The following is a 27198-nucleotide window of genomic DNA, read 5'->3' as shown; positions in this document are numbered from 1 at the left end:
CAAGTCTCTTCCTTGATCTGATCATGTGACTTACTGGTTCGATCGGATCAGTTTAGCTAGTTAAGTCTCTTGACTACATTAGAAAAACAATATCTTGGAGGAATCGCCCGTGCTTTCTGGGGGAGGGAAGTTTTTCCGGTTTCAATTTTGAAATAAACCAAGGGATTAGTCTCTTGTTTGGATATCCGTGTGGTGGGCGAGGCCCCGAGTGAGAGGCTCTGCCCTGTGCAAGAAGTGCTACTTCCGCTGCTAGCACCCCCGAGTTCGTTGCGCAAAGGGGGCAAGGATCTTTCAGAAAGTGTTTTCTTTTAGTGTCATTTCTCTAGTTTTTCCTCCCTTACAATTTGCAACACTTAGATAAGTCAACCAGCACTTAATACCATGTGAGTGTTTGTCTCACTCACATAAGCTCACAAAGAATCCTCTACGTGCATAGGATCCTTTGTGACCTGAACTTGGCTGGGTAAACCCGGCTAAGAAAAGTACACCTCAGCAAAAAACGTAAACCCGGCCAAGTTAAGCTCACGAAGGAACATGCGTGCACGTAGGATCCTTAGTGAGATTGTGAGAGATAAGCTAGGCTCTCGACCACCCTTGGGTATACCCAATTAAGAAAGTAAACCCCGCCCCTTCTGTGAGTTCTCCCCTCCTCTAACTCCTCCTAGGACTCTACTCATGTTACTCCTCTAACTCCCCTCCTCTAGCTCCTCCTTTGACTCCTCTTACTCCCCTCCTCTGATCCCTCCTAAGACTCCTCTATTCTACCTCCTTTAACTCCTCCTTTGGCTCCTCTATTTTGCCTCCTCTGACCCCTCCTCTGAGACCTCCAATCCTGTGACTCCTCCCTTGACCCCTCCTTTGAGTCCTCCTCCTCTAACCATTCCTCCTTTTACTCCTCTAACTCCTCCTCAGTTAGTGTCAGCTGAGTGTTAGGAGAAGTTAGCTGAAGGTGTAGGAGGATAGAAATAAAACTTCTAGTCTAAGAGGAAGCTAGTTAGGTCCAAATATGATAGCCAAAAGACTGTCAAACTCAGACAGAGTTTTGTGAGCTAGAGGATGTCAAACAGGGTCCATTGGAGGTCATCTGATGTTAGAGAAGGGGCTATAGTGCTGAATCATTATGGGATCTAAGGTGTTAAAGGGTTTGTAAGTGTTAGAGGATACAAAAGTGGGAAAGTTTGAAGTTAGCCAAGTTAGGGATAAATTATACATGAGTCAGTAGAGCAGTAAGTAGTCAGTAGTGGAGGGGTGTTGACATGATCAATAGGGTTTTGGAATAAGAGATTTGAGGGTTACTAGTTCTAGAGGAAAATCTGGGAGTCTAGAGTACAAGAAGCTGCTAGAAAGTCTAGAGGATTAAGAAGAGATAAGGTAGGTAGTTAGCAGCAAATCATCTAGGGTTAGATAAGGTCAATAGGTTGATCAAAGAAGGTCAACTGAGGAAAAAAAAAGAGTCATTGGCTTGAAAAAAATCTCATCAGAAAAGTAAATATGCTTATACCGTAGTACAAATAAGAGATTAGTTTCATAAAATCTCACCAAAATAGGAAACAACCTCGCTTTTCTCCTTCATAAAATAAACCTACACTTACCCCATGTGATTATTAATGAATGTAACATAATACCTACAACCTGCAATCATTGTAGTCTTGGTCAATCCCCAAATATCTGAATGCATAACATCCAATGGCCTTGCACTGACATGCTTTTTATGCAAAAAAGCATGTTTAGCCTACTTTACAAAGCTAGCATGCTTCAATACGTTATGTACACCATCAACCTTAAACTTTAGCAAACCTATAATAACACTATTTTGTGCACGTGTAGACTTTAGCCATTATATATTTAGTTGACCAATGTGCTTGTTGTCCTATACACAAACATAGCTTTCTTCACCTCATGCATGCTCACATCCAAAGTAAATGTCCTACCATTTTTGTTACCCTTTACAACCAAGTGTTACTAATTTTTGAAGTCTTCCACAAAACATCCTTGAGGATTAAACCTCACTTGTATACTGTGCTTAACCATGTATCCAACATAAATTAGGCTCTTTGTAATATTTGGAACATGAAGTACGCTTTCCATGTTCTTCATTTTTCCATCCTGCATAGATAATGGCACTTTACCAACATGCACAATAACGGGATACTTAGTATCATCACCTATTTCTACATAACTTGGTTTTTCATTTTTTGTACATCTCTAAATACAAATGCTACCCTCAAAGCACATGATATTATCCAAAAGATCAAAAGATCCTTATAAAACCATGGATAAAAGCATAGAAGCTCCTCGAATCCATGAAAACCATAGTTGATCTTAACAATCAATGCATGCTATCTAATGGTCATTAATCATGCCAAAAGAAGCAATAAAATTGGTGCCAACTTATCAATCCGGAGTATATGAACATAGTGACGTTCAAACAAAACTCCAAAGTAAGCAAGTGAAACACATGTGTGTAGCACTCATTAAAAAACCCCTAGACACAAGTGATCTAGGTAGAACCTGATGAGTCCATATAAAACTTGAAAAACATCCAATAAATCTACCAAAACAAACCGATCAACTGACCCATGATAGAATTTGATTTAGGCTTAGAAAATTAAGCATAGACCACACTTAAATAAGTGCAAAATAAATTATCATGTACAAGTGTCAAAGGTGAAACACACTTTGAATAGAGATTCTAACCATAATTGAAGAAATTAAGGAACATGTCCAAAAAGAATGGCTAAACAAAGGCCAAAAATCATGAAAATATCGTTTAGAATTAATCCAAATAAAAATAACTACTAATACGAGGTACAGTCGTATTAATAATATGGGAATAACTCGCATCTATCTAATGTCAGCACAAGAAAATGTACTTCAACATTAAATAACCCTCAAAAATATTAAATTCTCAAGAAAAAAAATTATCATGATTTTTTTCTAATTTTCTAGGGCCTCACAATATAATAATTTTGAATTCCACCAAACCTATCTTATGGTATTCCAAGCCTATATTTTTCTAGAAAATTTTTAGCAATTTAATTTGTCAAAATACCATTGATATTTTAAAAATACCAATTTTTAAGATTTCTAAAAATAATTTCTAGAATATTCCTAATTTTTTCTGACAATCCCATTGTTCACGAAATTTTCAATTCCGTCTGACAATTCTCAAATCCAATGAAAATTTTTAATTTTAATGGATTTTCTAAATTTTTGGGTCAAAAAATATATTTTTAAAGGAATTTGAATGGTCACGGGCGCTCGAATGGACACACCACATGCCAAACACCAACCCCATATTTTCCTGAAATTTAAAATAACCTTTGTCTAATTTTTCACTAATTTTTAAGATTTTTTTGAAATTTTTAAATTTACCCCAAACGCATTTAGAATACGAACGGTCAAAAAATTTCAGAATTCCAATGGTTTTTCCGGAATACAGAAAGCCAAAAGTTTTGGGAAAATAAAAAGACAAAAAAAATCAGAATGTGAAAGGTCAAAAGTTTCAGGAATACGGAAGGTCAAAAGTTTTTTCCGGAATTCGGAAAGCCAAAAGGTTTCAGGAAAGCGGAAAGCCAAAGGTTTTCTGGAAGATGAAAAGCCAAAAAAATTCAGAAATTTCCTGAGATTTGTTTTTTCCAAATGTCGAATTTTTCTCTATTTTTCTAGGCTTTTTTTCAAGCTTTCTTTTGAAAAAAAAATTTAAAAGTTTTTTTTTAAAATTAAAAAACTCATTTAAAAACAAAAATAAAAAAGTAAATTTTATAAGCTTTACTAAGCTTATATGGTTTTTATTTTTAAAGGAGGGGGGTTTCCACCGGCGGCGGCTGCTGCGCAGCCCCCCCCTGTGTGTGTGCAAAAGAGTGGGTGAGGGAGAGTGAAAAAACTCCCTTTCTCTTCTCCCCCCTCTTTCCTCTCCTTCTTCTCCCCTTCATTCTCTCTCCTCCCATCTCTTCTCTCTCTGTTAATAGAGAGGTTAACCTTAATTAATCTTTTGATTAAGGTTTTTAATTAAATTTTTACTTAATCAAAATTAATATTAATTATGATTAATGGTTAATTTAAAAAAATCCTTTTTAAGAGAAATTCACACGAGAAAATCAAAATTGAGAGGCGGAGAGGATCCCACACACACAGGAGAGTATTTCATGCATCAACATGTTGTCCCCTACTGCATTTCAACAGAAAATCGACAGAAATTTGATCGCATACCAGCGGAAAAATCCGCAAAAATGTATTAAAAGTATATTTTTAATCATAAAAATACTCAAAAAAATTCTTAAAAATTATGAAAATTTTTCTAAAAATTATAGATATTTAGGGAATCCATTCTACCAAAATTATTCACAATAAAATATGTGGTATTTTTGTAAACATTTCCATTAATGCTTATTTTAAACCGTAAAAAATAGGAAAAAATAGCATTAAACTCACGGAATTCCCCGCAATGTCGATTCGTCCATTGAATTGTAGTAACACGCGTTCCAATTGCCATATGAATGATCCTCATGCAAATCATCAACACAAATCAACAAAATAACATTTTTATTAGTAAATATTAAAATTTACTTCAAAAAAAAATCAACAACAATTAACTAGAGATTGCTCTAATACCACTGTTAAAACCCTAAGATCTCTCTAGATAGTTGTTACGCATAAACATGCATAAATCAAGCATAAACCCATCCACCCAACCACCCCGAGCCCAAGGGATGCACACATGAATATAATGAAATACATCATACCTCTACCTTGATGTCCCATACCATCAAGGGGTATAACTCCAATCCAATAGCATGTAGCTATAGTGTGAAATGGTAGGTGAGTAGATATGGACCTCTACACAAGAGACTATAGCTATAGTGTGAAATGGTAGGTGAGTAGATATGGACCTCTACACAAGAGACTATAGCCTAAGCCTCCAAGCCCCCAAGCCTCCCTTGAGTGTGCCCCATGCCCCTATTATATAGGAGGGCCCTCAAGTGACTCTTGACTTTCCATTTCCCATGTGTGACCCTTGGATGCTTGACCCTAACCTTAACCTTTAAGGTTAGTCCTAGCCCATGCTCCACTAGAGCTTGTTCCCATGCTCCCATGCTCACAAGCCTAATGTGGGTTAGCCTCCTAGTATATGCACACATAATGTGCATATTACACTTGTCACCAAATTCCAAGTCCTTTATCTTTAAGAAATTTTGTTATGCAGTACTTTCAAATTTGGAAGTTGTTTCTATCATGCTTTGTCCCAGCAATCTTGTATGGATCATCACTAATTTTTCTATGCACAATGTTGACTGAGTATTGTTGTATGGGTTCATATCATTTTTCATCAATTATAGGTAGATCTTAAGAGTATAGGTCCTGATAGTGTGCGAAACCCACTCACAACAGCAACAAGGGCATGAGGGTTACTCCAAAGATAGAAGAAACTGAAGAAGATTCATGATAAATTGACTCTGGAGTGCAGTCACTAGAACCAAAGAGGAGATCTAGAAAGAAGATTAGAAAGCTTCTGGAAATCTCGATGAGATCCAGAATCCAAATGTCTTGAAGGAGCATGATGATGTGGGCCCATCTAAAACAATTGTTTTTCCAAATGCGATGGAAGATGTGGACACAGGATTATTAAAGGCAGATTGTCTGTACATTTCCTAGTGTTCCATCAAAGTCACAGATGTGGTTGTAACTCTAATAACTCAAAAGATGCACTATATAATGAATTAAATTTGTCTAGATCTAAGCTACAAAAGCCTAAAGTAGAGTTAATAGGGCTCTTTGCAGTTCAGCAAAAGGTGCAGACCTTGGAGGTAGAACAGGTGCACTTAAATAAGATCACTTGAACTCACACCCATGGAAGTAAGTCAGGCTAATCAAGATAAAGCCAAGATGCAGGAGCATATAACAGAGCTTCAATGAAAATACATGGATTTAGAGCTCAAAATCCAACATTTTTTAACTCACCATATATTTTCCATGGATCGGCATGAAAAGGTAGCAGAGAAGTAGATCGAGCCAGTCTTTAAGTTTTGCAGAGCCGTGTTAATGCACTAGTTACTGATGGAGACTTGGAGATTTATGAAATGTCTGCTAATTAAGTGGATAATTGTGAAGCCAAAATCCAAGAGCTGATGAAAATTATTTATGTTGGCTACAGAAGGACTTGGGTGGGAGGAAGAGCTGTTGTATCCTATCTTCCTAGTATGTGCAACAAAGGGTGGTAGGTAGAAAGGAATTGAGTCGGCGGCGATTTAGGTGGGAGTCTCAGTTTGTGGGAGTCTCAGTTTGTAGGTCACTTCTTAGGAGAAAAATTTTGTTATTGATCAATGATATTTGTCCTATCGTAAACGCTGCCTAGTAGTGAAACCCTGGGCAACTTTTCATCTTAGCAGCTTTGGATAGCTCATGTCTTTTTATACAAATACATATTCAGCCTTGGCCTGATTTCAAATGTCTGAGAGTGATCAAGGGCTTGATGTTGGTTCTAAAACATGGTTGAGAGAAAAAATTCATTGTACATGTGATCGATGCAAGGGCTAATATATACGTAACATTGTATAACAATTGACCATGTCCATATATATGGGCTTTATGAGGCATTGACATGAACAAGTGCAAATGATGACATGGAGGAGAACCATAGCAGAGTAATACACAAATGTGCCACACCATTCAATGACATCTGTCAGATTGCAAAAGGTGGCAAGGCTTCAGAGGGAAAACATGACTGAGAATCATCTTCACCAACCAATGAATGAGGTGTCTCCACCATTGCCACCACATGAGGAGGAAGAGGATCTCATCATGGAATACATGGTGAATGACTTCTATGAATGGGAGGTCATGTGGATGATAGAGAGCAAGCTCCAATGTCACAAGAGGAGAAAACCTTGTGTAGAGAGGAAAGTACCCCTTTGTATGAGCAATGTTTGTACTCTACACTATGAGCAAACTTGGAGCTATTAAACTTGCAAACAACTTATGGATGGAGTGATGCAAGCATCACATAGGCAGTATCCAATCAATATATTCTCTTAATTAGAAAAATGTCTCATGTTTTATATAATCTCCTTGTAGATATTTTGACATATGATTTCTTATGTTTTATATACTCTCTTTGTAGATAATTTGACATATGATTTCTTATGTTATGTTGTAGGCTTCTCAAGAAGATTCTTCCCCCTCAAAATCTATGCCAGGCTCACAAGATAGGTCTTGTAAATTTCTCTCTATGCTAGGCATGGATTATACAAAATACATGCATGTCCAAATGATTGCATGCTATTTAGAGGGGTAGTAAAGATGAAACACAATGTCTATAATGTGAAGAGAGATGCTATAGAGATGATTTGCAAGGAGAAAAATTTCCCGAAAGGTGTTGAGACACTTTCCTATTATTCCTCGCATCCAACACATGTTTAATTTTGTAAGGGCATTGCAAAACTCATGACATGGCATGCAACTCGTCACTTAACCAATGGCATCATAAGGATCGTTAGCTGATTCATCGGCATGGTGACATGTGGAGTATCAATTGGCCAAAGTTTAAAGATGTGCCCTGTCACTTACGTCTTGTCTTGTGCATGGATGGCATTAACCCATTTGGCTTCAAATCCACATCATGGTCTAATTGACCTATTGCATTGATGACAACCTCCCTCCATGGGTGGCAATCAAGAAAGGTCATATAATTCTTGCTCTCCTTGTACCAAGCAAGTATAAGGTGGAAAACATGGATGTGTACATTGAGACTTTGATTGAGGAGCTTGAGACACTATGGCAAGGTTTCAAAGTGCATGATGTCTCAAGGACAATAAATAGGCGTGATATAGAGGTGAAATGAGTTTTGGTTTGGATGATGCATGACTATCCCAGGTTCTCAAAGTGCTCAGGTACATACTTAAACTTTATAAATTCTAACTTTAAACTTGTCTTACTGTACCTGTCAATCATCTCAATTTTAAAATAGGTTTGGAAACCTCAAACATCATGCATATCCAATTTGTGCATGTCCAATTTGTGGACCATCAATTATTTCAGAAAGACCCTCTACACCAAAGAAGGTAGTGTATGACAAACATCATCAATTTTGCTTCCTTCACATTCCAAGTATGTGCCACATGATGTCTCACCACTTGTGATGATGCGAGGTAGAGATTGGTTTGAGGCATGGAGAAGCACCCCAAATCCACCACACCTGCCAATGGGATGTCAAGACACTTAATCTTCTTTTGACTTCTATATGGGTGTGATTTGAAGATCAATCACCTCTTAGGTCCCATGCATATCTTCAAGACAATCTTCTTTTGACTTCCCACATGGCCTCAAGACACATGATTGACACAAGATATCACATGTATTTAAATATTTGCTTATTCATTTTCTCTTTATGGTACATAATTTGTAGGCTCATATACTAATCTCCATTTTTTTCTATGCATAGTTTATTCTTCTAATTGCTATAGTTGGTTGTGGAGACAAGAAGGTGAGAGAGGCTATGTACAAAATGGGAAGCTTGGTGAGAGGTATGAATCTTCTCTTAAATTCACTAGCTAAGATATATTTGGTATTTGGTATTCTCATGCAATCAAGTTATAGTACACATGATTGCTATGTATATAGGTACATACCTTCTTATTCTTAAGGGAAAGGGAATGGCTTTCCTATTTTTATGGAAAAGGGAATGGTTAAGGCTAAGGAGATAGATCCTACATCCATTGAGATGGCTCGTCTTAATGCTATTGAGGTAGTGTGTATGATCGAGGAAAACTTCCCTGGAACAATTCTCACTAGCCAATTGCATCTTGTGGTACATTTGGTTGATGAAGTGGTGCTTTGTGGTGTTGTTCATATTCGATGGATGTTTTTTCTTGAAAGGTTTATGAAAACCTTAAAGTACTTTGTGAGACACAAAGAGAAAGGCTAGAAGCAAGCATGACAGAGGGATGGTTGATGCAAGAGTCTCTTGTGTATATCTTAAAACATCTCTCTCGCATAGATCCTTCCATGCCACGATTGTGGAGCAATGAGGAGGATGACCACCTAATCACTAACGTGCCACAAGGAAAAGGAAGGCAACAAAGACTGGATGAAGCATTATGCCAAAAGGTGAATACATTCTACATTCCAAATAGTCCCATCATGGAGAAGTGGATTGGGAGATAGAAGGATGCAATCAATAGACAAAAGGATGAGAGTATAGCTTTTAGAAGAGAAAATAGATGCTTGCCATTCCCGCCCCGCTTAGAACCTCAGACACGCGGTCATTTATGTCTCACACATGTTCCTACCTAACATGCCAGCACATAGCATAGCTGGCTCACACTGACATCGAGCTTGAATCTCAACAGCCCCTCTCAAGCTCGTGATGTACTGCCGATGAAGATGTAGATGAGCTTGGGATATCAAAGCTCTCCACACTCCCCCTCAAGCTCATCCCATGTACTCCCAACATAGTACAGAAGTACTCAAACTTCTCCCTGCTAAGTGGATTTGTAAAGACGTCTGCCACCTGCTCATCAGTCTTCACATACTGTAGATCAACTGTACCATCCAACACCTTCTCTCTGACAAAGTGATAATGGACCTCTATGTGTTTGGTCCTCGCATGAAATACTGGATTCTTGGCCAACTGTATACTGCTCATGTTGTCACAATGAATGACAACTTTGCCATCAATAGGCTCCCCCAAATTTGCCAAGAGATTCTTTAACCATACTGCCTCACAAGTAGCAATGGCTGCACCTCTGTATTTAGCCTCTGTACTGGATAAAGCAACTATAGGTTGCTTCTTGCTACTCCAACTCACCACGGCACTTCCAAGTGTAAAAGCATAACCACTAGTAGACCTCCTGTCATATGAGCTACCTGCCCAATCAGCATCTGTGTAGCCATGTATATCCAAGCTTTTACCACTCTCATAAAGTAGACCATAATGTGCAGTGGTCTTCACATAGCATCCAAATGAGGTTTTCTGGGGCTCTACATGAATTGGCTTACCAGCCCCATAGCATAACTCAAATCCAAGCGTGTGATAGTCATGTAAATGAGACTACCAACCATCTTTCTATACATAGATGGATCATCCAACTCCTCACCAAAATCAGCCCGCAACTTTACATTTTGCTCCAAAGGTATACTCATAGGCTTACACCTTGTCATGCCATATTTTGCCAACATATCCAATGCATATTGGCGTTGCACTAACCATGTACCTGCATGGTCTTTGATCACTTCAATTCCAAGAAAGTATCTCAACTCACCCAAATCTTTCATGTCAAATTGCCCACTCAATGCTTTCTTGACATGCATCACATCTGTACTATGATCACCAATGATAATCAAGTCATCCACATAGTTGACAAGTAAAACAATCCCATGATCTGTCTTCTTCACATAGAGTGAAGAATCTGCTGTAGAAATCTGAAAACCAAGAGAGATAAGATATCTGCTCATCTTATCACTCCAAGCACGAGATGCTTGTTTCAAACCATATAATGCCTTTTTCAATCTGCATACATGAGTGGGATATCTTGGGTGTACATACCCTTCTGGCTATGCAATATACACTTCCTCTTGAAGATCACCATTTAGAAATGCATTTTTGACATCCATTTGATGCATTTTCCAACCATTAGCTGCAGCCATAGCAATGACTGCTCTCACTGTTCCCATCTTTGCCCCACTGGACTGAATGTTTCATCATAGTCCAAACCTTGGGTTTGTGCATAACCCTTAGCTACTAATCTTGCTTTATGTCTTTCAATGGAACCATCAGCACTTTGTAAACCCATTTACAACCAATAACATTTTTGTCCTTTGGTAATGCAACCAAGTCCCATGTGTCATTATGAACCAATGCGTCCATCTCAACATCCATTGCTTTCTCCCATACATGCTTTCCAACAGCTTCTGTATAGCATGTAGGTTCCACATGCTTCACCATAGATGTCATATATGCATAATGCATAGCAAAATCTCGATATGTCAACCTGTCAAAATGGGATATCTGACCCTTTGGGATCTCCGCAATGCCTGCGGATCACTCTGAACACCTATCACTCTAGCATGTGGTGGCACATATCTATCCTGCCTAGCATCAGGTGTGCGTAAAACAGGTATGCCAAGCTCCTCATCCAAACTCTCTGAGCTCGATGCCTCATAACCTGTAATTCCAATGCCTTCAATCTTCTTCTTTCCTTTATCCACAACACTACTCCCAGTGCTCACACTCTCATGCCTCAAACTTCCTGACCATGGACGTACAGTACTACTCTCAGCTTCTGCTCTGCTGGCCCAGACATAGTAGTAGAACTAGAACTTGCTTGTTGCAAGTTCACATGCACATCAGCTTCAAGTGACTCAATGACACCCTCATCCTTTGCTTTGTACCAACTAGCAAGCTCATCAAACACCACATCTCGTGAGATGACCACTTGTCTAGTTTGTGGATTGTAGCATTTGTATGCCTTACGATCCTGTGCATATCCAACAAATACACACTTTTCTGCCTTAACACCATATTGGGGAATATGGGAATTTCCCACAAGTTTGGGACACGTGGTCAAAAGTTTGGGACACGTGGTCAAAAGTTTGGATTAACCATAACTTGAACACCACTAATCCAAAATGAGCGTTTTTTAGCTCTTTAGATTCCATTTTTCAAGCGCTTTCCAATGATAGGTCATATGATAGGGTTTTGAGAAACTTACAAACATGTTATCCATGTCCCCTTTTTTAAGTATTCAAAAATGGGAATTGGGAAATTCCCAAATTCACTAATATGGTGTTCCTTAGGATCCAACTTCCTTCTTCTTTCATCAGGCACATGTACATAAGCTATGCATCCAAAAACTTTGAGGTGTCCAATGTCTGGCCTATAACCTGTAAGCCGCATCTCTGGCGTACTTCCATGTATGGTTGCTATAGGTGTTTTATTCAATATATACACTGCAGTAGCACATGCTTCTGCCCAATAATAATCTGGCATGCTCTTTTCATTGAGCATTGCCCTGGCCACTTCACATATGACTCTATTCTTTCTCTCACACCATTTTGATGAGGTGTATACCTGCAAGTCAATTGTCTTCTTATTCCATGCTTCCTCAAGAAATGCTCAAAAGCCTTTGAGGTGTATTCACCACCTCCATCTGTCCTCAAACATTTAATCCAACAGCCATATTGCTTTTCTGCAAAAGCTTTGAAATCCATGAACTTTTCCAACACTTCACTTTTCTCTTTGAGAAAGTATATCCATGTCATCCTGCTGAAATCATCTATGAATGTCACATAGTATAAACTGCCTTTGATAGATGGGTTTTGTGCAGGACCCCATACATCACTGTGTACTCTCAAGTGGCCTGCTACTCATATTTCCTTCTCTAGGAAACCGCAACCTTGCCTGCTTTCCAAACTGACAGGCTTCACAAACATGCATATGCCCATCATACTTGAATCTAGGCAGCCCACTGACAATGCCTCTTGTCTGTGCATGTTCTTTAACCTTTGTATATTGACATGTCCAATCCTCTTATGCCACATATCAATGTCCTATACCACATTTCTGCTTTTAGAGAACATGGCTGATTTCAACTCGGGAATCCCAGCATCCAACTTAAATACCCTGCCTTCTTTCTTGCCTTTGGCAATGACTACATCCATTTTTGAAATCCTCGAAGCAACCATGCTCGTTGAAACGAACCTGTAATCCCTGTTCCACCATTTGACCAACTGAGGCCAAGCTTTTGGTGATAAAGGCACGTATAATACATCAGCCTTTCACATCCATAGGCTTCATATGCTCAAACCATTCACCATGACAAGTCATATGGTTTGATGCTCCAGAGTCCATATACCAAGTATCATCATTCTCAGCATTTGTCATCATCGATCCCACAACATGTTTCATGGCAAACAAGTGATTTGCAGTGCCATCATTACTGCTTGATGCATAATTTCCACCACCATGTTGTGCATAATTTCCACCATAATGACCACCACGTTGTGCTCTACCCCCTCTCAAATCATTCTATTTGCGGAAACAATCTCTTGCCATATGATCAAATTTCCCACAATAATGGCATTCCACATCTTGCATAGATATTTGTTGGCCTTGCCAACGTCCTCTACCACAAGGATTACCTCTGCCTCTCTGAGGTGCATATCCACGACCACCTCTAGCACCATATGAAGGCTAAAAATTTTGTTTTGTGATGACCTGTCCTACCATCCACCACGACCATTACCACCACGGCCACGTGATGCAAATCTCCCCCTACCTCTAAAACCTCTCTGCGAATAGAAAGCCTGATTTCTGCCATTATCATCATGGCTAGTAGATGCATCCAGAAATGAATCACTGAGTTTAATTTCCTCAACAAGCAAGAGTGAAACCAACTCATCAAAGTCTGGTAAACCTGTACTCCGAACCGAGATGGATGTATCAAAAGATTTATATTCCTTGCCAAGACCACGCAAGGTAATATCCACCAAATCATCATCAGGCGTGGGGGCATTTATTGTTGCCCCAATGCATCTACAAACTTCTTTATTTCTTGCACATAATCATGGATGCTCCTTTTATTCCGCTTCACATTATGTATTTGTTGTCGCAACTAAGACTTGCGAGCACTCGTGTCTGTATCAAACAACTTCACCAATGTACCCCATGCATCCTTGGGATTCTCAGCATCCTGTATGTGTATGAGCATAGCATCCGAAATACATATAGACAAATAATGCAACACTTTGAATGCTCTTTCTGACCATTGCTTATGAGCGATAACCTGCTGCTGTGTAGGTTGTCGGGGTAGTTTAGGCTCTGGCTCAGCACCTGTAATGAGATTCCAAAAACCTTTTCCTTTCAAGAAACTTTTGATCCTGTACTTCCATGCCTGGAAGTTCTTCCTATCTAGCTTTTCACCAACAATCTGTACTGGATTATCCGACATATTTGCTCAATGCAAAACACCTTGCATACACTTCCAAATCTATAAACGAGCCTTCCTTGGCTCAACCACACTCTAATGAGTGTTCCAGTTACTCCAAAGTAACCACCAATCTTCAAATTTGATGTAGAAAATCAACCTGTACGCATCCAAAATGAACTGGCTCACGCAGTCCGAGATACCCTGTTTTGATGTGCCTTCCAAGGCTCCAAATCACAATGTAGTGGTTCAATCAAGTATGGGAACTTGCATTGACACCTAAACAACCTCAATGTTGAATATCAAGACCATCTGACATGTGTACATTGTTGGAATTAGGGTTGCAGGAATGCACACACAACTTGAAGAAGATGAGGAAGCTTGAGCACAACACAGTAGTGTATTATGAGTGCCAAAAATGAAAGATTGCAAGCCCTAGAAGATAATGGGCGTATATACAATGCACGGGGGAAAAAACCTCCTAGTGAGGGAAAAAGTGCCCCGGCGGTCCTAAGTGTGTTCACACACATCACTACTATAATATGGTAACAAATCCCCCCTGGAGTGATGCGGTGAACAAGAGCTAGCACTCATGTATAGGGAAGTGTCTAGCTATGTGGACGAATCCACAAAAGGGAGTAAGCCCAAAGCTTTGCGAAAAGCTTCGAACTTCTCACGAGGCAGAGCCTTTGTGAAAAGGTCTGCAAGGTTATCCTGTGTTGGCACATAAGCCAAACTGATCTCTCCTGCAGAGAGTCTCTCCCTGACATAATGGTAGTGCACCTCAATGTGCTTCGTACGAGCATGGAACACTGGGTTCCGCGCAACTGCCAATGCGCTCTGACTGTCAGTGAAGATGGTGGTGGCAGATGGCTGCCCAACACCCAAATCAGCCATAAGGCGTCTGAGCCACACACACTCAACCGTAGCTGTGAAAGCTGCCCTGTACTCAGCTTCACAACTAGAAGTGGCCACAGTAGGCTGCTTCTTGCTCAACCATGATATGCATGAGCTTCCAAGCATGAAGCAAAAACCACTCGTGGACACGCGTGTGTCATAACAACCAGCCCAGTCAGAATCTGAAAAAACATGTAAATCTGGCGGCAATGATCCCCCCTTGGGATAAAACAACCCAAGATGCCGAGTACCACTCAAATAGCGAAAGATACGCTTCACTGCCTGCCAATGCTTAATGCCTGGGCTATGCATAAATCTGCTCACCTGTGAGACTGCAAACTGAATGTCTGGCCTCGTAATGCATACATAAATGAGGCAACCAACAGCTGTCTGATAGAGTGTGACATCAAAGTGATCTCCAGCATCATGAAGACTCAACTTCAAACCTGTCTCCATTGGAGTAGCAATAGGCTTGCAATCTTCAAGGCCAAATCTCCGCAACAATGTTTCAATATACTTTGTCTGACACAAAGCAATACCTCCATCACACTGCTTAAATTGTATCCCCAAATAATGATGCAAATGCCCCAAATCTGACATCTCAAAAGAGGCATTCAAATCAGCCTTAAAATCAGCAATATGACTCTCATTTGGTCCTGTGAGCAGCATGTCATCGACATAGAGAGCAATGATTAGATGTACACCATCCACACGTTTAACATACAAAGTGCTTTCTGTTGGACTATTCTGAAACCCATGTGCAGTCAAATATGCATGTATTTTTTCATACCAAGCTCGTGGAGCTTGCTTTAAACCATATAAAGCTTTTTTTAATCTGCACACTTTGTTTTCCTGCCCTCTTTGAACAAAACCACGAGGCTGCGATACATACACCTCCTCATGCAAATCTCCATTTAAGAACGCAGTCTTTATGTCCAGCTGATGTACATTCCAACCATTATGAGCTGCTAATGCACAGATGCTACGAACAGTGGTCATACGACATGTGGGAGCAAAAGTCTCATCAAAATCAATGCCCTTCTCTTGAGCATAACCTTTTGCAACAAGCCTAGCCTTATGGCGATCCACTGTGCCATCAGGCTTACGCTTCAATTTGTATACCCACTTAGTGCCAATGGCCTTCTTGCCAGGGGGCAAGTCACATAAAGACCATGTACTATTCTTCATAATAGCATCGTATTCTGCTTGCATAGCAGCCATCCAATTTTCTGAACTTTGTGCCTCATCAAATGAAACAGGCTCACTTTCATCGCACATACTAGAAACAGCCAATGCATAACAATCTGACGCATAAGAGGCACCATGAGAGCCAGAACGAGTGCGACTAGACAAAGGGGCATCCAACTTGCTGTCACGCAAAGTCTGCACCAGCCATCTAGGCATGTTCCTAGAGCCCTCAATCTCTTGTCTCTCATCCTCAAGTGCATCATGCACATCTGCATCAGATATAGGCTGATCTGTGCCATCATTTAAAACCTGCATAGGTTGAAAAACTGCCTCATGAGGTATTGCACTTGACTGTGCACCACTGAAAAGAGGCAACAATGTATCATAGACATCACGTGAGCTGATATCTGTCTCCTTAGTACATGAAACCAAGGGTTGAACTGCATCTTCCACAAATACAACATCACGGCTAACCAAAATGCGCTTTGTCTGTGGATGATACAAACGATAGCCTTTGCTCTCAGCACTATATCCAACAAAAATACATTTGACAGCTTTGTCATCCAATTTTCTGCGATGTTGCACAGGCACTAATGCATATGCCAGGCAACCAAAAACACGTAAATGGCCAACAGATGGCTTGCGGCTATGCCAAGCCTCATATGGAGTGACAACCTGTAATGCTTTGGTGGGACACCTGTTTAGTACATAAGTGGCACACATGACAGCCTCAAGCCAAAAACCATGTGGTAGACTTTGACTCTTAACCATACATCTTGCCATTTCCATGAGAGACCTGTTTTTTCTCTCAGCCACACCATTTTGCTGTGGTGTATACGGCACTGTACATTGGTGTTTTATCCCACGCTCAGCCAGAAATGCATTAAATTCTGAAGACATATACTCCCCCCCTCGATCTGAACGGAGGGTGCCCATCTTACTTTCTGACACATTTTCAGCCATAACCAAAAACTGTTTGAAGCACAAAAACACTTCGGACTTTGCCTTCAAAGGATATACCCATGCATGCCTGGTAAAATCATCAATGAAAGTCACGAAGTAAAGGTAGTTTCCAAATGATGGAGTTTGCATGGGACCACAAACATCACTGTGAACAAGCTGCAATCTGCGTTCAGCTCTCACTGATCCATCTTTGGGAAAGGAAGCACGCTGCATTTTACCCAATATGCAGCCCTCACAAACATGCTTGACAGGTGCCTCAAGCTTAGGCAAAGAAGACACCATTTCAGATTTCTGCAGGCGCAGCAAACTTGCAAAATTCAGATGACCAAAACGTGCATGCCACAGTTTTGCATTTGAAATAGCCTGCGTATCCATAATAGCACATGCTGAATCCTCTACACATTTGCCATCCATATTGAGCTTATACAGCCCTCGACATAGTGAACCAGATGCTACAATGATGTCACCACAAGAGAGATCATGAACAGTACATCTGTCATCCACAAATTTTACAACCAAACCTGTTTTGGCAAATGCGGAGACTGACAGCAGATTCTTTTTGATCCCTGGCACATACAATGCATCAAAAAGTGTAAAGGTGTTGCAATTTGCAACATTCAGCACAATCTGTCCAACTCCTTTAACGGGATAAGAGGAGTTATTGGCACAAGTGACAGTATTCCCTGTGGGAGCAGACTCAAGGAAAGTGAATAAACTGCGCTGCGAGGTGATATGCTTAGTGGCACCACTGTCAAAGTACCATACATCTGAATCTACTGCAGACATACATGTGTCATGCAAAGATGGGTCATAACTGCACTGCGCATTGAATGCCCATTCTGTATCTTGAACAACATTAGCAGATTCATTGTTAGAAGGAGAGGCATCTGCAACAGCCATACCAGCCTCTTTCTTCTTAGCCTCTTTCGCAGCCAGCTTAGGACACGCTTTGATGACATGATCATTTCCCTTACAGTACTTGCAAAATGTCTTCTGTTTGTCACCCTTCTTCTCATCTTTGTCTTCCTTCTTTGGTTGCGCAGCATTTGCAGATTTCTGCTTACTAGAAGAAAAGCCAGCTTTACCTTTCCCGCTTCTCTGACTAGCCACGAAAGCTTGATCTGCGACACGCATAATATTCCTGTTTTGCCTTGACTGGTCTTCTTGCAGCAAAACAGAAACTAACTCCTCAAATGATAAGGCATTGGGATTGCCTTTCATCATCAAGCGAAGAGTGGAAGCAAAACCCTGATAAGAATCTGGTAGACCATTCAAAACAGTCTGCACAAGTGAACTGTCTGACAGGATTTCATCTGCAGAAATGAGCTGCTCTTTGAAATCCTTGATCTTTGTCAAAAAGCTATCCATAGAATCACCTTCGTTCATATGCTCACTCTCCAACTGTTTTCGGAGGTAAGCAACACGAGCCTCATTTCTTGCCTGATACAATGTGGCAAGTACATCCCAAGCATCCTTAGAAGTCCTGCAGGAGCGAATATGCGGGATAATGGTACGTTTGACAGACAGCGCAATCAAGGCATGAGCCTGCGCATCTCTACCATCCCAACGAATCTGCTCTGCTGAAAGTGGTGGTTCTCGAACAGCTGCTACAGCACTTGTGCCTGCACCATCATCAACAGTACCTGTTTCTGATGTGTTTGCAGCATTCCCAGCCACAATAGGACGTGCATCAATACCCTGCACAATGTTCCATAACCCCTTTGCTACCAATACATGTCGCATCATATATGCCCACAATGGATAGTTGGTGCCATCCAACTTATCCTCAGCAGCCAACATGCGGAATACATCATTGTTGTCAGCCATGGCCAATGACTGTACTACTAGATGTAAATGCTGTCTGTAAGAGGTAAACCTGTATAAAATCGACCTGTGCTATGTAGCACAGCCCAAAACAGACGAATGGGCACCTGTCCTGCAGATTTTAATCTTGACAGAAAATCTACACAGTAGGACGATTTTGCCTGCGCAGTACTTGGAATGCAAAAACGGAGGGCGAAATGACTTCAGATCAAAATTCTGAAACGACCGAGCCCTATGGGCTTTCCCACGGCATATACTAACCTGCAGACGCTCGTGAAACCTCGTCGCAATCGGAGGAGATGAAGCGGCAGGTGCCGGTGATGCTGCCCGGGAGGAGGAAGCCTGCTCTGATACCAATTGTTGGAATTAGGGTTGCAGGAATGCACACACAACTTCAAGAAGATGAGGAAGCTTGAGCACAACACAGTAGTGTATTATGAGTGCCAAAAATGAAAGATTGCAAGCCCTAGAAGATAATGGGCGTATATACAATGCACGGGGGAAAAAACCTCCTAGTGAGGGAAAAAGTGCCCCGGCGGTCCTAAGTGTGTTCACACACATCACTACTATAATATGGTAACAAATGTACATATCAATTTTTGAAAACCCCTTTCTCTGTTTTGGGAAAAACCAGAAAAACCAATGTAATTTTGCTCTAATTTCTTCAATATTTGTCCAAATTGAGCAACCAGGCATTCAATAGCTTAGCAATGATGTCCACTAACTCCATGTAAGAGGAATTTGTCCAATTGTTTAAGACCAAAGATTAATTGCTCGATTAAAATCACTCTGTTTCTCTGCAACCAGTGGTGGACAGGCTTTTTAATCAGCTCATTCCCACCTCAATTAGGCATAATTGATCAAACCAACCATGTAGCCCTCTTCTCAAGTATATGTAGCAACCAATTGCTAAAGCAATTATGGAAGTAATCAAGCAACCAAGTGATAATCGATCTCCAAGTACCAAAAATATCAAAAGACTACCCTGTTTCTCTGTGCAGTCTGCGCTGCCTGCTCTACAGGGATTTGGGAGTGCTTGAGTTGCTAATTGATGAGTTAAATAAGTGCCCAACACACTTAGGTATGTGTGCAACCAGTCAATGCCTTGATTTTTGCAAAAAACATGCTCCAAATGCATCAAATTTTGAGTTGCTTTTCTCTGTTTTGTGAGAGCTCAAAAACCAAAAATTTTCACTCATTCAAATGCTTGTAAAATGCTCCAAAATCAGTGTAGGGCTTGCATAGGAGTTGCCAATACATTCCTCCTTGTTAGATACATGTGTCTTTGCCAGATTTACATGTATTTCCACCATACATCAGTGCTTCCAAGCTTTAATGGAAAGCTTCCAAAAAACTAGAATTTTTCTTTGCTTTGAGTTGCCCTAGTTTGCTTTGTTTTTGCCTGAATCACCTGCGATCCGCTCATGGATGTTTAGAAGACCTTACCCGGTAGGCCAAGCTCTCAGATCTGATAGTAATCGGTGTGCTCCAAGCTTCACAGCTCCAATGGCAAGCTTCACAGCTTATCTTCATAGCTTATTCTCCCTCTTCTTTCACTCACTCATAAACCCTAATAGACAGCACAAGGCTCTGATACCATGTTGAAAGATAGGTAGAGGGAGAGGAGACACACACACAGGAGCAAACCCTAATGTATATTGCAAACCCTAACCACTAACCATAGAGGGAAGCCATCTCCCTTCCCACACAATGCATAAAGCCATAATTCATAATACACACAACACACTATGAGTTGTGTCCACACACATCTAACCCTAGCTAATGTCCACACACTATGACCAGCTGGACACGCGATCATTTATGTCTCACACATGTTCCTACCTAACATGCCAGCACATAGCATAGCTGGCTCACACTGACATCGAGCTTGAATCTCAACAATGTATGCAGTACAAAAAGATAGGCCTAGGGTATGCATATTGGGAATTGGGATGAACGTAGTGATGACAATGAACACAAGGCATTTTGCCCATCACTTTGAGAGGCATTAAGGATGTTTGGTTTTGAGGGATCTCATCCTCTCTTGGAGATTCCGGTTCAAAGCTTGTAAGCGAAGCTGTGTAAAATTCATGGAATGACAATTCCGAGATAAATTTTTCTTTTGACTTTGCTACTCTTGGTTTAGATGAGGAACATCTCATATCGTGATCATCCTCCATCATGTTGTTATCCAAACATATTACTTCTTTACAACATTAATCTAATGTTTCCGGATTGGATACAATGATCAAGTTGTATAAGCTGTTTCTCTTCATGCCCATCCTGAAACATCTTTTCAATTGAGCATCGTTTAGTTTCTCCCATGGCTCACATCATGAGTCCAAGATTTTTATCCGAAGGATAAAATCTCTAATGGTTTCGTTTTGTTTTCGCTCAACTGAATAGAGTTCTCTTACTACACTCCACTGATAACCTTTTCTTGAAAATCCATGGATAAAGGTTATTTTCAAGGTCTTGAAATTTGCCTTAATCACGGGCATCAATGTGATGAACCATTGACTAGCCAGACATGTACCTTGGTGGGGCAGTTTGGATTTCCAAAGGCTTCACATCTCTATTCAAACATTTGTATGAATTAAATAGGATCAATCATTCCATCATACTTGCCCATAATTTTGGAAATCTATAAGGGAGTGTTTTTGGATTAGTCATCGAGGCCGTGTGTGGGTGCTCTTGTGGTTAGGAACTCATTTATTCCTTGGGCAACCCCCCTTCCTAGATTAGTCAATATGTCTAAGGTTTGGGCATTTAGGGGTTGCAAAGAGTTGGTATCTTCTGGTAGTGCTAGGCGAGGGACCAAATATTGGAGGGATTTATGTGACACGGGATGTAAAACCTAATGATACATTTGTTGTTGGCATGTCAACTGGAATTGGAAGGTGCATTTGGGGCATGGATCTCAATGGCTCGAAGATTTCAACCATTACGTTTAGTTTGGGTGTGGTACATAATCCCTCTATCGTTGCCATATCGTAACGTTGGCAATTTCTCCTTAATGAGAAAGCACTCAGGTTTTTTTGCTTTTTAGGATTTCTTACAGCTCGTTATAGCCATAGGAGGCCTAGCACACCCTTCTATGGGTCAAACGAGGGGCCGTTTGCCTTAATTGGCTTAGGCACTAAGCGCACTATGTGAACGACCTTAGAGATATTTTTTGAAAAAGTGCGTGCCACTAGTGTCTCACATGGAAGAAGAGGTCTCAAAAGCACATGTGAACACCCTTAGGATGAACTTTTTTGAAAACGTGCATGCTAGTAGCATCCCAAATGGAAGAAGTCTCAAAACCTATTTTCCATCACTGTCTCAAGATGATTTTTTTTCTCGAAAAGATTTTTCCTTTTTCGTTGCTAATTTTTTAATGTGTTCCAAAAGGAATTTGGAAAAACGTTGTATGAGAGAGTTGTAGTGTTTTTGGAGTACTTCAACTTTGTCTCTCTGACTTTTTCATTTCGCCATTTAGATACTCCAAAAGTAGTCCAAATATGGTGCACGGTATTTTTCAGACTATTTTGGGTGATTTTGTACTTAGGCCCATTTTTTGCCTCAAATTTGGAAAAACATATGACCGAGTTATAGTATTTTTGGAGTACTACAACTTTGTCTCTCTTACTTTTTTATGATTTTGTCATTTAGACACTCAAAAAGTATGCGGTCTTTTTTAGGCGTTTTTTAGTGCTTTTAGGCCCGTTTTTTGCCTCAATTTCTAAGTCAAATTTTGAGGCTGTTGGTCGGAGGCCAAAACGATGAATTTTACCCTTGGACGCTTTACTCCAATTTTGAAGAGCTTGAATGCAAGCTTTCCAATGAACACTAGAATGCGGACTCACTAGAACGCGGACTCACGGTGTAGGACATACGGGCCAACACCATATTGGGGAATATGGGAATTTCCCACAAGTTTGGGACACGTGGTCAAAAGTTTGGATTAACCATAACTTGAACGCCACTAATCCAAAATGAGCGCTTTATAGCTCTTTAGATTCCATTTTTCAAGCGCTTTCCAACGATAGGTCATATGATAGGGTTTTGAGAAACTTACAAACATGTTATCCATGTCCCCTTTTTTAAGTATTCAAAAACGGGAATTGGGAAATTCCCAAATTCACTAATATGGTGTTGGCCTCCAAATTGGGCTTTTTTTCTCCCCACCATGGACCCTTTTCATGCCGTGAAATGGAATCCATGGATTTTTTTTTTCACACGAGCTCTTTTCACGCCATGAAATGGAGTATTTCACATTTAAAAAAAATTTAACGGACGGGACCTTTTCACACCATGAAATGGATTTAGCATAATTATTATTTTTAAACGAACGGGACCTTTTCATGCTATGAAATGGAGGGATCTTTTCATGCCGTGAAATGAATCTCACGTTTTTTTTTAAATTCTAGAGAGAAATTCGAGTTTTTTTGTGTGGAGGAAATATTTACCACCCCTCTTTTTTGTGTGGAGGAAATATTTACCACCCCTCTTTTTTGCCACTCACATGAAAAGGGAGGCTAAAAACTAACTTTGTTTTTCTTTCTTCCCAAATGGGAAGCTCTACCGTCATTCTTATGAATCTAATCAAAAGAGAGCTTTTAGTAGTGAGTCTCCATTTTTCACTCTACATTCTTATGAATATAATGAAAGAAGAGTAGTAATTGTCTCTTTTTCACTATACTTACTTATGAATATTACTGAAAGACGAGTAGTAAGTCTCCCTTTTTCACTGTACGTTCTTATGAATATAATGAAAAGATAATAGTAAGTCTCCCTTTTTCACTATACGTTCTTATGAATATAATGAAAAGATAGTAGTAAGTCTCCCTTTTTCACTTTACATTCTTATTAATTTAGTCAAAGGAAAGCTTTTAGGCATTCTCTCTTTTTCACTAGACTACATTCTTATGAATCTAATCATAGGAAATCTTTTTAGGGAGTCTCGATACATTCTTATGCATCTAATCAAAGGAGAGATTTTAGTGAGTCTCCCTTCTTCACCCTACATTCTTATTAAAGGATAGATTTTAGTGAGTCTCCCTTATTCACTCTACATTCTTATGAATCTAATCAAAGGAGAGCTTTTAGTGAGTCTCCCTTATTCACTCTACATTCTTATTAATCTAATCAAAGGATATATTTTAGTGAGTCTCCCTTTTTCACTCTAGATTGGAAGAAAAAGGGAGCTTGAGGTCTTTGGCTTTATATCTCTTGTTTTGAGAAACTTCGTTTATGGGGATCTTTGTGACTCCCTTTTTACTACCTTACTAGAGAAAAAGAAAAGTCTCTTTATACATGCCTGTAGACATTGTTTACTTACAAATAGGGGAGTCTCTTTTGTGGACTCTTAAATTTGTAAATAACATTTTCAAATAGGGGAGTCTTTTGTGGACTCTTAAAAAGGGATCCTAAAGTAGCCTCCATTTTCTTAAGATAATGTAAACAAAGATAAATATTTAGGAGTTTTGAACTGATGTCACCTGCCAGACTCTTTCCCTGATGAAGTGGTAGTGTACCTCAATGTGTTTTGTCTGCGCATAGAAAAATGGGTTCCTGGCCAACTCTATACTACTAAGATTGTCACAATATATGACAACCTTTCTCTCCACATGCAACCCCAAATCAGTAAAGTAGCTTGCGTAACCAAGCTACCTCACGCGCTGCCACCGTAGCTCCTCTGTAACTCAATAAGGCAATTGTGGGCTGTTTCTTGCTTCTCCATGTCACAACAGCACTCCCTAATGAAAACATAAATCCACTAGTAGATCTCCTATCTGAGATTCTACCTACCCAATTTACATCTGTGTACCCATATAGCTCCAATGGTACACCTACTGCATAAAATAATGCATAATCAATAGCGGCCCTCAAATACCAAAGTGTGTCGCACACTGTCAAGATGTGGTTTGCGCTCTCTAAGCCAATAGTGACATAGATCAAACTCCCAACAACTTTCCTGTAACTCAAATTTGGCCTACTGATTGTGACATAGATCAAACTCCCAACAATTTTCCTGTACATAGTGGGGTCCTCCAACACATAACTTGCATCCGCGCTGAGCTTTCCATTTTGATCTAACTGAGAACTGATATTAGCTAACAACCAGCCATTCCATACTTGGATAGCCCAATACATATTGTCTCTGTGCAGCCAAATACCATCAGGTGTGCGAATGACCTCAATGCCAAAAAAGTAGTGCATATCTCCCAAAGCCTTTATGTCAAACTTCCTTTTGAGAATACTTTTCACATGCTCAATCTCTTCCAAGTTGTTACCCCCAACAATAAGATCATCTACATAGATGGTGATGATCACAATACACTTATCACTCTTGCGCAATACAAAGAGTGATCTCCATCTGCCATATGAAACCCAATAGTGACAAGATACTCAGCAATATTTTCATGCCATGCTTGTGGCACTTGCTTCAGCCCATACAAGGCCTTACGAAGCTTACATACATACTCTGGATGACCTCTATCCTCAAAACTAGGTGGCTGATCCAAATATACTTCTTCTTGCAAGTCACCATGCAAGAACACATTTTTTACATCCATCTGATGATGTAAAAATCATCCTTTAGCTATAGCCACCGTAATCACAGCCCTCACAGTTGCCATCTTTGTAATCGAGGTAAACATCTCCTCATAATCAATCCCATGTGTCTGCGCATATCCTTTGGCTACCAGTCTAGCCTGGTGCTTGCTTATGCTACCATCACTGTTATGTTTCACCTTATACACCCACTTACATCCAATAGCTTTCTTGCCTTCAGGCAATGGCACCAAATCCCAAGTCTCATTTCCATACAATGCATCCATCTCCTCATCCATAGCTTTCTCCCAATACACATTTCCAATAGCCTCATCAAAACATATGGGCTCTACAACACCTGCACAACTTTTGCCATGTAAGCATAGTGATGTCCCACATGACCATCATAAGTCAACCTCTGCACAGGGTTTTTGACTCTTCTAGATCCTCGTAACTTTTCATTCATGGTTTCTACATCCTTCTTTACAATAGGTGTCCTCATTGTTGGAATCCCAAGCTCCACATCAAGGTTCATCTTCGATCCACTAGACTCTTCATCAACAAGAGAATGCCCTATAGAAATATCAGGCATACCAAGGGGCTTAACCACTTTCTCTTTGCCTTTATGTGATGTACCAACTACATTTCTAGGACTAGTATTATGACACAGCCTGCCACTCCATGGTCTATAGAACTGCTGCATGAGAACTCTCTTGGTCCACCCAATGACTGTGATGAAAAGATGTAGGGGGGAAGAGAGCTTGAGCTCTTGCAAGCACACACACACACTCACAAAACCCTAATAGAGAACACACAAGGTGAGAGGCTGAAAATCTTCTTCTTCTCTACTCAACACTCAACACACCATATACAAGAATAAGAGTACACATAATATGAAAGGTACTCAACCAATACATACACGGGTTCTCTATAGTGTGAACCCGACTAAATGAGCTGGCGCTATAACTATGCCAGTCTCTAGAATGGCTGTCACACAGCCTGTCATCCCACTGGCCGCATATCTCCCATGATCTCACCAACCATGCCAGTGGTGTAAGTGTGGGGCCTATCCCCCAGGCGGGTCATCAGTGGCCACCGCCTCACTAGACGAGCTCGATATCTCAACACTCCCCCTCGAGCTCAACTCCATCTCATATACACCAAGCGAAGCCCTGAATCTATGGAGCTTCTCTGTACCCAATGCTTTGGTGAAGATGTCAGCTACCTGATCCTCTGTGCTGACATAAACAAGGTCAAGGTCTCCTGCCAAGACCTTCTCTCTGACGAAGTGGTAGTGGACCTCTATGTGCTTCGTATGAGCATGAAAGACTGGGTTCCTGGCCAACTGTATACTGCTAATGTTGTCACAGAAAATGACAACTTGTCTATCCACTGATAGACCCAAATCTGCAAGTAGCTTTCTTAACCAAGCTACCTCACATGCTGCCATAGCAGCTCCTCTGTACTCGGCCTCTGTACTCGATAGAGCAACCGTAGGCTGCTTCTTGCTGCTCCAAGTCACAGCAGCACTCCCCAAAGAAAACATGAATCCACTGGTAGATCTTCTATCTGAGATACTACCAGCCCAATCAGCATCTGTGTACCCATGTACACATATCTCTGTCCCAGTCTCATAGAATAGTCCACAATGCAAAGTAGACTTCACATACCTCAGTATGCATCTCATTGCATCCAAATGCGGTTTCCGTGGAACCTGCATAAACTGACTCACCAACCCAATAGCATAGCTCAAATCTGGTCTGGTGATCGTCATGTAGATCAAACTTCCTACTATGCTCCTGTACATAGTAGGATCCTCTAAGATCTCTCCTGAATCTGCACTCAACTTGCCATTCTGATCCAATGG

This window comes from Cibotium barometz, chromosome 32, assembly GCF_041138505.1.
Source record: "Cibotium barometz isolate CiBa-2024 chromosome 32, ASM4113850v1, whole genome shotgun sequence".
In the NCBI taxonomy this organism is placed as follows: domain Eukaryota; kingdom Viridiplantae; phylum Streptophyta; class Polypodiopsida; order Cyatheales; family Cibotiaceae; genus Cibotium; species Cibotium barometz.
This window is presented reverse-complemented; position numbering follows the sequence as displayed.